We start from the raw sequence: 11880 nt of genomic DNA, 5'->3' as shown, positions 1-11880 counted from the left end.
TCATTCTTGCCCCTTCTAGCACATAGTCTATTAGGCAATTTAGGCTCATGACATTCCCATGTGTATATATACACACACACACGTTTCCTTTTTCCCTAGTGTACATAGGAAGCAAAGTGAAAAATATGATAGCTCAGCTGTTCCAAGCATGATGCATACAGAGATTTAGGATTTAGATAAATCTGGCACCTAGACAGACATGGGAGCATCATCAGTTGTAGCATGGAACCATTATTCAAAAAAACACACTTCAATAATAAATATCCACTCTTCAACCCCATAATGGTATAACTTACCCCTTGCGCCAATGATATAATATCGTAGCCTTATATTAAAATTTCAATTTAAGCTGGCTTTTTTCTCAACATATGCAATTAGAAATTCCCCACTAGAATCAAGTTCTTGAAATAAAATGCTAGTATGATGGACGATTGATAGTGATTTTCCCTCTTCACTTCCTCTGGTTATCACTCAGGCGATTCCATGCCACCATAATAGAATCTAATAACCTTTAACATCAACTTGAACTAAACATATATGAACAAATTGAAAAAAGCTTTTGGGGTTGAACCAAAATACCAAAACATCAAGCCTTGGTTTAGACAATACGCATGGGGTGGGGATCTTGTTGGACGGGTACCAGTTAATGATTTATCCCTCTGGGATCAATATCAATATCTTAGTCTTGTAGTAATGAGTAATGACTATAAATTATGACAAAAGAAAAACAAAACAAAACAAATTCTGATTGTTCACAATACTAGCAATTTGCAAAGCGAACCTGACCTCCAACAAAACTTTGCAACCATCAAGGGCCATACAGCCCTCACACTAATCACTGAAAATTCAGAAGTTAAGAACCAGCCCAAACCGTGCAAGCATGTAATCAACAAAATGTGAAAAAAAAGTAAACAAAGATTAAAAAAAACAAACTTAAGTGAATAAATTCCTGGTGAATCAGTCCAGCCAAACTATTGAAACAAACAAAGAAAATAATAATCAAAGGAAGCCTCTTTTGGTCCGTTTGGGAACAACTTATTTAGCTGAAACTAAAAACTTTTTGCTAAAAATGTAGAAAAAAAAAATTTAAAAGCTGGCTGAATAATACAATGGGACCTATGAATAGTACTAAAAAATGTAATGGGACTCATAAATAGTACCAAAAAGAAGCTAAAAACTTAAATAAGCTGAACTTTTCATTACATCCTAAACAAACTCTTTGTATCATAATGAGATAGAACACCTCCATTGAATTTTTCTAGTAACTATAACTTAATTATGACAAGCTTTTCCAATTTCTACTATAATACAAACAACATACTTTAGATCCTTGAACAGCCTAGCAGGCAATTTCTACATCTTGGATTACCAAAAGGTTTTTTTTCCCCTTCTGTTTCTACCTCCTACAAATCTTAATATTTTCACAAATAGAGCAGCACAAATGGGTCAGAGCAAATAATCTTAATTGCACCAGACAAGGAACTATGGAAATACAGGTGAGGGAGTCAAATTTTTAAATTGTTCAGTACTTCAATGAATTTGCAGAAGCACAAAAAATTAAGATTAAAAAGTGATGTAGATAAAGCAGTACATTTTAAAGATTGAACTAATGATACATAGAAATAAAGTTTAATCGAATAGAAATAAAGTTTAATCGAATAAGTGCTATTTGCTTAGGAACCATGGTACAAACATAAAGCATGCTATAAACTAGGTTACAATAATAATTTCCCCAAAAATGCACAGAAATTTAAAACCACCATTTCATAATCCATCGAATGTTTACCAAGATGTAATTGAACATTAGGAGAAAGGTCCCAGCAGAAAGTGGGAACTCTTCCATCATCAATATAATATAGCTATTTTCCCTTTTTGGCTGGGCTAAGATAGTTGTTATGATTAATATTATAATCTCAATCAAGATAACGAAATCAGACATAGAAAACAATCAATGAAAGCACTAGATTAGCAACTTCCTAAGACTTATCTGAAGTTTCATTTCAATCAGTAGCAGGCCAAAATACTAACAGAGAGCATGCTCTCCCATTGCAATGCTCTTAGTCAACTAGAACAATAACAAAATCCTTAGTCCCAAAATCTTTTGGTCAACTATGAATCATACAGACTAATCAGGGTTGGCCACATGGGGACACCCAAACTTGTGTTTATAAAGGTTCCATTAATAATAAAATGGCTAACCTTTGTGTTGGCTGTCAACCAACCACAATTTCTGATAAGGGAGCAAAATAAAGTCACTTTAGAATTAACATTTTCAGATTTTTGTATTTATCTCATAGGAAATTGGATAATTGTAGACTTTTATTTGGATAGGGATTAGATTTGAGACTAGATAGGGATTAGTATTTGGGTTCAATTAGGATTAGTTTTCATTAGTTGTTATCTTTTTACTTTTATCTCTTTATTTTTTGGAAGCTCTAGCTCTATATAAGAGCCTTGTTTATTTGTATTTTAGAGATTAGATGATTGATTAATGAAATTCAGATCAAAGATTTTCCAATTGTTGGGTGCTGATTCTTAACGCCTTAGGTGCTGATGCCTAAGTTTGTTTGCTTGGTGCTGATTCCAGGTGATTCCTAATGTCTTAGGTGTTGATGCCTTTATTTGTTTGCTTGGTGCTGATTCCAAGTGATTCCTAATGCATTAGGTGCTGATGTCTAAGTTTGTTTGCTTGGTGCTGATTCCAAGCAACCCCTAGGTGTTGATTCTTAGGGTTTATCTTTTAATTTTATTGTTCTTTTATTTTATCTTGATTGTCCTACATCAATTTCCCCCCTTTTTTGGGCTTGGAACTCGTTGTGAGCAAAATATATGACACTAAGCACTGAAATTGGTGGAGTCAGCATTCAGTATTATTACGATAACGAAAAATGCAAAATGGACCGCAAAGCAAGTCCTGTCCATCAGGTACTGTAATATTAGTAATAGCATGCTCCTGCATAGAGAGATGCAGTAATTTTAATCAGCATTATGGAAAAATATCTATTAAGGAGAAATATAAATTGTTTATAATCAAATGGTAAAATAAGAAATTTCTTGTTTGAAAGCTACTTGGTAGCCCAGATAATAAAAATCAAGCTTGCATGATGAATATTCTTTTCTTTCTATTATTGGTAATTTATACATGTATTTAATGAGGCTTGGACCCACAACCTGTCCCTCCACATTGTTCTTATGGGGGGAGGAAGTTCCATTTTGTTAGAGCTCATTGGCATCAATTATACATGAAGATTTGAGAGCAACACATAACTGGAAGTTAAAACAAATAAATTTACTCACCTCCACCACTCCATATCATACATGAAGAGTGCTAGAAGAAGACCAATTTCGAGCTATGTAGTCAAGGACATGACTAAATTTTTAGATATTTTGCATTTTGCACTTGGCCAAATCCTCTACATCACCATCTCATATGCTTGTCCTTCCTATTGATTAGATTCCTGTCGGCCACTGTAATTAGATTTCCACAACCAATCATCCATATGCAGATCAAGAGTCAACTCTCTACTATTACCTTGTACAACACTTAAGTAAAAGCAGAATTGATCAATTTTTGGACAATGACCATCATAATAACTGTAAATCCAACAGAAGGGAGGGTTACAGTAACTTACGATTGATTTCAGTTACCAACATAACTTTATTTTCATGGCAATAAATAAATGATAGCGAAGTAAATTCACTTGTTCTAATTTTCCTATTTTACACAGGACATTCCTCAAAATATAATCTATAAAAAGAATTCTATTTATTGTACTGAATAAAAGATAGGTCCTAAAATATATAAAGGTATGGCCACCACTTATAAAATCCATTAGAATAGGTAATTGTTGCTTAATTTAGCTTGAGGAAAGAAAAAAGATCTTGTTGATAATACAGAAATTTACGTAGATTAATTGAGAACCAATTACCAAAAGAGTAAGAGGCAAAATAAAGTTATATGCAAACTACTACACCAAAGTCCCCCTTTCCTATTTTCTTTGCTTTTTGCTAACAAGGGTGTCCAAAGCTCTTTGAGTACTAAACATTTTCCATGAAAGTGTGTATTCTCCCTGTCCCACACACACACTAGGTAAACAAGATTGAATCCCTTGGGAGTGGCCCCAAGATACTAGCTAGAGGTTTCAAAGCAGGTCATTTGTTTTGTCATATCAATTCAAAATTTCTTACCATTTGCAAGCAGTAGTAAGCCAGTAAGCAAATGTTCTACTATTATTGACAGCCGAAACCAAGTTCAATCCTAGCACTTGATTTCAAGCCTCCCAAAACCAATTTCATCGCCAATGACTCATGGGTTTCAACTTTCAAGTGTCCCTCCATGGAGATGGTCAGATTTAAACCCCAACAAGGGCTTTCTTTGTAATGGGGATAAGGAATTTAATGATTCTAACCGTTAGGTTGGGAAACCCTGTGTTGTACCAAAAATTAAAAACATCATTTCATTCACTTCACTCAGCTCTCCTTAATGTGGTGACACAATTTTTAACAATTATCTTATTCTCATTATTACTTCCAACAACTCTTTTGAGATTTACCCCATCCCTCCCTGCCAAAAGAGAACTATCTTTTAAGGACATTGAAGTCAATATTTAATCAAACATAAATGTTTTAGTAGCAGTTAGAATAATACCTAAGAGAGAATGACATGCTACTTTTTAGCCCCCACAAAAACAAAAAAAAAAAAAAAAAAAAAAAAAAAAAAAAAAAGCAATCCTTGTTAGAACTGACAGTTGTTCATTTTATCTACTCAATAAATTAGGTAGGAAGCTCACTAAAATGGAGAGATAACATAGTGAGATTTGGTACTAAACAACAACTTAAGAACTGGAGATGAAGTGATACCCATCTTCGTTGGCTTGGTGCAGACATCTGAATCAGTGATAATTAAGTTCAAAACAATAGGACCTTCAGAGATGCTGGTAATCTATTTATTAGTGTAGAAGATTATGTAAATTGTATCACATATATGGGGAAACTTCTAAATATTGACATGTTACACAATAAAAGAATTTAGGGAGTGGAGATGTAAAACAACTTCATGTGTCCTGACTAGATGTTCAGATAAGTGTTTTACACTTTTACTTATATTTTAGTGTCCATGCAATATAGTGAACGTTATAAATACCATAGTCAAGTTCATGGTACAATCTCTTCCCACTGAGTGCATCAAAAATATAATCATAAATGCAATTGAACTAATTCATTATTAGGGTAACTGCAGCCGTGAACTAGGCACAAATTAAATTTGACAGATAATGTGACTAACAATTCAGAACACTGATAGCTCCTTGATGCCAGTTTTTAGAAACTAAGATTTAACACTAGTTCCCAAAAAAAAGAAAAAAAATGATTTCACATGAACAATGCAAGGTAAAAGGGCATACAGAATTATGAAATTCCTTCCTCTTGACTCAAATTTTACTGGACTAAGTGTCCTTGTTGCAAGTATGTCTTCAAAAAGAGTCAATAAATATCTCTTTAAAGGGAATATTCAAAAAGTTTCAGCATTTTTTTTTGGATTTTTGGGTAACAAACAACTATTTTTCCAAAAGTATACATTATTTATTAAAGATGTTTGTTTACATGTCAACACAATTTAGTCAATTACAGAAACCCAACTCTCTAATAGTAATATACCATAAATAATCAGATCATCTTGCAGAAGTACCACATTCCTGCTGATCATCATCTACTTGGTATTTCTGTTACTATTAATACCAAGAACCAAATAACTTGTTCATATTCATGGCAAGACAGTGAAGCTACGAATGGTCTACAACTGAATACCCTCTTGTAAGCTAATAAACTCTTTGCCACAGTAATTAGCAACCAAATTGCAAGCTAATTTATTTACATATTATTTACAGCTTTATTTATATTCAGTAGAATCATAAATAAAAGACTATTGTAGTTTCTCCAGATATTCTACAAGTTTTGTTATGAATGTAGAAAATCATTGAATTTAATAACTATCATAATTAACAAATTTAATTAGTGTAAGAATTGTCCTTGGATGATATCTTTTAAATGTCACCGCAGGTATGGATGTAATTAGTTTGTTTGCATGCATATGCACATGCATACATTAACTAGGCCTCAAAAATTAGTTTGACATAGAAAGTTAAAGAAAAAATATTTCAGGTATAGTTAACTGAATGAAGTTGACATCTTCCTCTATTGAACTGAATATGAACGTAGTGTTTATTCGAGATTGACATCTCATAATGTCATCATTGTTATTAAGTTGTCATTACACTCATTAGCAGAAATGCATTGTTGGGGATCAGGAATTAGGATTAAGAAAACTGTTGAAAATCAGCAACATAGTCCTGCTCCATCTTTCAATGCATGCGACTTCTAAATTTTCTTTTCCAAGCAATTCAAAAGATCTAACAATTTCAATAGGTCTAACAATTTCATTTCAAGAGACGTACTATTTTCATGGCATTTCCTTTTTGAGCCATACTAGTCATTATTATATCAATCATCCATGCATGTAGTAGCCTTTAAAATTAATAAATTGAGGGAAAAGGACATGCTGCTAAGAAAACTGGTAATTCACACTCTGGCTGTGCTTAGTAAATCCAATTCCATATTTTGTACAACTTAAGAGTCCAAAAATTGCTCATTCAATCAATTAAGTGAGAATCTTTCCAAGAATGATGATTGAACAATCAGAGCATGAACATTTTGTCATCTAGATTCTAAATACTGATAAATTACTCATAATAGATTTAAATTTTCAGAAGTAAAGTTGGGCCACTTCTGAAACAAAACAAAGCTACAGCAGTAACAAAGAAGTTTTTCAAACACGTCATGAAGTAAAACAAAAGAACATACCTAAAGTTACTTGCATGTGCTACACTGGTTAAGATTCTTAAACAAACAATTTATACTTTTACTGTTGCTAGATTTTTAAAAATGGAGCTATGAAGGGAAGGAGAAGAACAAGAAAAAAAATGAAAAAATATAGACACTTTGACTGCTTTTCAGTCAAGTTCTTACTTAAAATTTAATAGATAAACTGCCTACTTTATACACAAACTATTTATGAGTCATACCCGCCTTGTTTTGATTCTTTTGAAAATTTGGAGCCTCTCCCACTTCTTGAGATTTCACCAATGTACTAATCACTGTAAAAGTAACCCAAATGTTTGTTGCTAATAATTCTCCATTTTTTTAACATCCAAACAGCAATATTAACCCAAATGTTTATTCCTAATAATTCTCCATTTTCGTAACATCCAAACAGCAATATTAGAATTCCCAACCAATCAAAAGCAGAATGGGGTTTTCTTTGCCAGCACACTTACCTTCCTCAGAAATGAGTGATGACTATCAAACATATCTGGAAGCTTTTCACTCAATATTCACAAGCAATAACCCCTCTCGCTTTCACAACTCGCTAACAAGGAAAACTCACCAAGTCATCAACTCAGTAAAACCACGTGTTAACATCACAGCCCATTCATCACAAATCCTTCTCCACCACACATTAGAAAAACAAATGTCATTTTCACATATTTTCAAAAATATTACTCATTTTTTTTATCACAATCACAATCAGTCAAATTATTATCCCCTTAAGCAAAGTACAACCTCGCCCTCCACATTGTTGTAATGGGGGGTGGAAGTTCCATTTTGGTCAATCTCATTGGCATCAATTATACATGAAGATTTGAGAGCGATGCATATATGGAAGTTAAAACAAATAAATCTACTCACCTCCACCACACCATATCACACATGGAGAGTGCTAGAAGAAGACCCAAGTTTGAGTTATGTAGTCAAGGACATGACTAAATCTTTAGTTACAAGTTTGCACTCGGCCAAATCCTCTGCATCACCTTCTCATACGCTTGTCCTTTCTATTGATTAGATTCCTGTTGGCCACTGTCATTAGGTTTCCACAATCAATCATCCATATGCAGATCAAGAGTCAACTCTCGACTATTATCTTATAAAACACTTATTTAAAAGCAGAATTGGTCAATTTTCCAACAATGACAATCATAATAGCTGTAAATCCAATAGAAGGGAGGGTTACAGTAACTTACGATTGATTTCAGTTACCAATATAGGAATTTTTGTTCTAGGGATTAAAGAAAATATATTGAAGTAAATTCACTTGTTCTAATTTTCCTGTTTTACACAGTACATTCCTCAAAATATAATATATGAAAAGAATTCTACACATTCTACTGAATAAAAGATAGGCCCTAACATATACAAAGATATGGCCACTACATATAAAATCCATTAGGATAGGTAATTGATGCTTCAATTAGCTTGAGGATCTTGCTGAAAATACGGAAATTTATGTAGATTAAAAAAGAATCAATAACCAAAAGAGTAAGAGGTCAAATAAAAAAGTTATATGCAAACTACTACACTAAAGTCCCTCCCCCACCCTCCCTTTTTTTTTTTTTTTTTGCTAACAAGAGCGTCCAAAGCTCTTTGAGCACCAAACATTTTCCCGGAAGTGAGTATTCTCACTGTTCCACACACACCACGTAATTACAAGGACGAATGACCTATTAAAAAAAAATTATAATTACCTATCCAAAAAAAAGGGCAAATCCCTTGGGAATGGCCCAAGAGACTAATTGGTGGTTTTGAACCCAGGACATTTGTTTTGTCATATCAACTCAAAATTTCTTACCATTTGCAAGCAGCAGTAAACCAGTAAGCAAATGTTCTACTATTATTGACAGCCAAAACCAAGTTCAATCCAAGCATTTGATTTTATGTCTTCTAACACCAATTTCATTGCCAATGACTCATGGGTTTCAAGTGTCTCTCCATGGAGATTGCCTGATTTAAACCCCTACAAGGGCTTTCTTTGCAATGGGGAGAAGAAGAAATTTAAGGATTCTAACTGTTAATGTGGGAAACCTTGTGTTGTACCATCATTTCATTCATGTCACTCACCTCTCCTTGATGTAACGGCACAAATTTTAACAATTATCATATTCTCATTATTACTTCCAACAATTTTTTTGAGACTTACCCCACCCTTCCCTGCCAAAAGAAAACTATCTTTTAAGGACATTGACATTACTATTTTATCAAACATGAAATGTTTTAGTAGCGGTTAGAATAATACCTAATAGAGAAATGACATCCTGTTTTTTAGCCCCTGAAAAAAGGCAATCCTTGTTAGAACTAACATTTGTTCATTTTATATCTGCTCAATAAATTAGGTAGGAAGCTTACAAAGTGGAGAGATAACAAAGTGAGATTTGGTACTACATAACAACATAATTACTTAAGAATTGAAGATGAAGTGATACCCATCTTCATTGGCTTGGTGAAGACATCTCTATCAGTGATAATTAAGTTCAAAACAACAGTACCTTTAGAGATGCTGGTAATCTATTTATTAATGTAGAAGATTATGTAACCTCTACATTCAATGTATCACATATAAAGGAAAAAAAAAAAAATTCTATTTATGCTAAATATTGACATGTTATGCAATAAAAGAATTTAGGGAGTGGTGACGTAAAACCTATTTCCCATGTGTCCTGACTAGGTGTTCAGACAAGTACTTTACTCATTTTTTAGTGTCCATGCAATATAGTTAACGTTATAAATACTATCGTCGAGATCATAGTACAATCTCTTCCCATTCAGTGCATCAAAAATATAATCATAAATGCTATTTAACGAATTCATAATCAATTTGACCGACAATGTAACTAATAATTTAGAACACTGATGGCGGAGCCACATGTATCCTTGGGGGGGGGGGGGCTTGGCCCCTCCAAAATTTTTTATTTTATTTTTACAATTTAAGTATATTTTATAAATATATAAAGGTTATATGAAAAAAAATTAGGAGTTGCCCCCCAAAAGAAAGTATTGATCAAATAATTTAGTAATTTTTCCTAAAAAAGAGGGTTTAGAGTTGATATACAATTGTAATAGAATGAAATAGTTAGGTAGTAAGTTTTGTGAGTAAATAGTGGAAGTGTAGAACCCCTAATTTTTAGCTCAATTTCAATTTCAATTAATACTTTCAAATCATTAAACATTGATAATATATGCAATTTGGTTGAAATTTCCTATTCTCAAGATTTTATCAAGAAATAAAAAAGCTTATATGATACTTCAATTATAACATTATGATATTGATTTGTCAAACATGGATGAAGTTTTGCAAACAATTTATATATTTTATATTTACACATATATTGTGTGGATTTTTTAGGGAAGTGTCTATTTTTTATTTGAGTTTATCTTGACAGAATATATAGTTCGCCCCCCCAACTCAAGATTCCTAGCTCCGCCACTGACTGATATCTCCTTGATGCCAATTATTAGAAACTAAGATTAACACTAGTGCCCAAAAAAAGAAATAACAAGATTTCACACGAACCATGCAAGAGTAAAGGGCATACAGAATTATGAAATCCCATCCTCTTGACACAAATTTTAAGGGACTAAGTCCTTGTGGCAAGTATCTCTTCACAAAGAGTCAATGCAAATCTCTTTAAAGGGACTATTCAAAAAGTTTCTACCTTTTGTTTGGAGTGTCGGGGGAAACAAGCAATTAATTTACCGAAAGTATACATTATTTATTAAAGAAGTCGGTTTACACGTTGACACCAATTGGTCAATTACAGAAACATTCATAACCAGATCGTCCTTCAAAAGTACCACCAAGAGCCAAATACTGTGTTCAATTAGTCTACAACAGAATTACCCTCTTGCAAGCTAAAAACTTTGCCGTAGTAATTACCAACCAAATTGCAAGCTAATTTATTCATACACAGTATTCCCAGCTTATTTAGAATCATAAATAAAAGACTATTGTAGCTTCTCCAGATAACCGAAAGGTTTTATTATGACTAGAAAATCAATCGCTATCATATTATTAAAAAAATTGACAAATTCATACAAAGAATAGTGTAAGAATTGTCTTTAGAAGATATTTCTTAAATATCACCGCAGGTATGGATGCAGGTAGTTTGTGATTGCGTGCATGCACACGTGTATACATTAACTAGACCTCAAACGTTAGTTTGACATAGAAAGCTTTAAGAAAAATTATTTCAGGTATAATTAATTGAATTACTGAACTAAATATGAATATGGTGTTTTTTAGGGATTGACACCTCATAATGTCATCATTGTTATTAAGTTGTCACTAGACTCATTAGCAGAAATACTTTGGGTGTGTTTGTATAAGCTAATAAAAAACAGTGTTTTGATTTAAAATGAGCATTTGTAAAAATTTAAAATGAGCATTTGTAAAAAAGTTATGAAAGATCTAACAATTTCAATAGTCCAAACAACTTAATTTCAAGAGATCTACAATTTTCCTGACATCTCTAGCTTTCTTTGCCCGTGTTTAGAATCCATACATGTAGTAGCCTCTACAACTATTAAATTTAGGGAGGACATGCTGCTAAGAAAACTAGTAAATCCAACTTCAAGTCCAAAAAATTGCTCATTCAATCAGCGAAGTGAGAAGCATTCCAACAATGACGATAGAACAATCAGACAATGAAACATTTTTGTCATCTAGATTCCTAAACACTGATAATTTACTCATGACAGATTTAAATTTTCATAAATTCAACTTTCAAGTAAACTTGACTTAGGTCACTTCTGAAACAGAACAAAGCCACAGGCTACAGCTGTATGTAACAAAGAAGTTTTTTTCAAAAACACATCATGAAGTAAAACAAAAGAACACACCTAAAGTTACTTCCATGTGCTACTACTCTGATTAACTTAAGATTCTTAAACAAACAATTTATGCTTTATACTGTTGCTAGTCCCAGGAACCATGAAGGGAAGGAGAAGAACAAGTATATATAAATAAAGACACATTGACTGCTTTTCACTCAAGTG

This window comes from Quercus robur, chromosome 3 (assembly GCF_932294415.1).
Source record: "Quercus robur chromosome 3, dhQueRobu3.1, whole genome shotgun sequence".
In the NCBI taxonomy this organism is placed as follows: Eukaryota; Viridiplantae; Streptophyta; class Magnoliopsida; order Fagales; family Fagaceae; genus Quercus; species Quercus robur.
The sequence above is the reverse complement of the archived record's forward strand: the minus strand, read 5'-3'. Positions refer to the sequence as shown.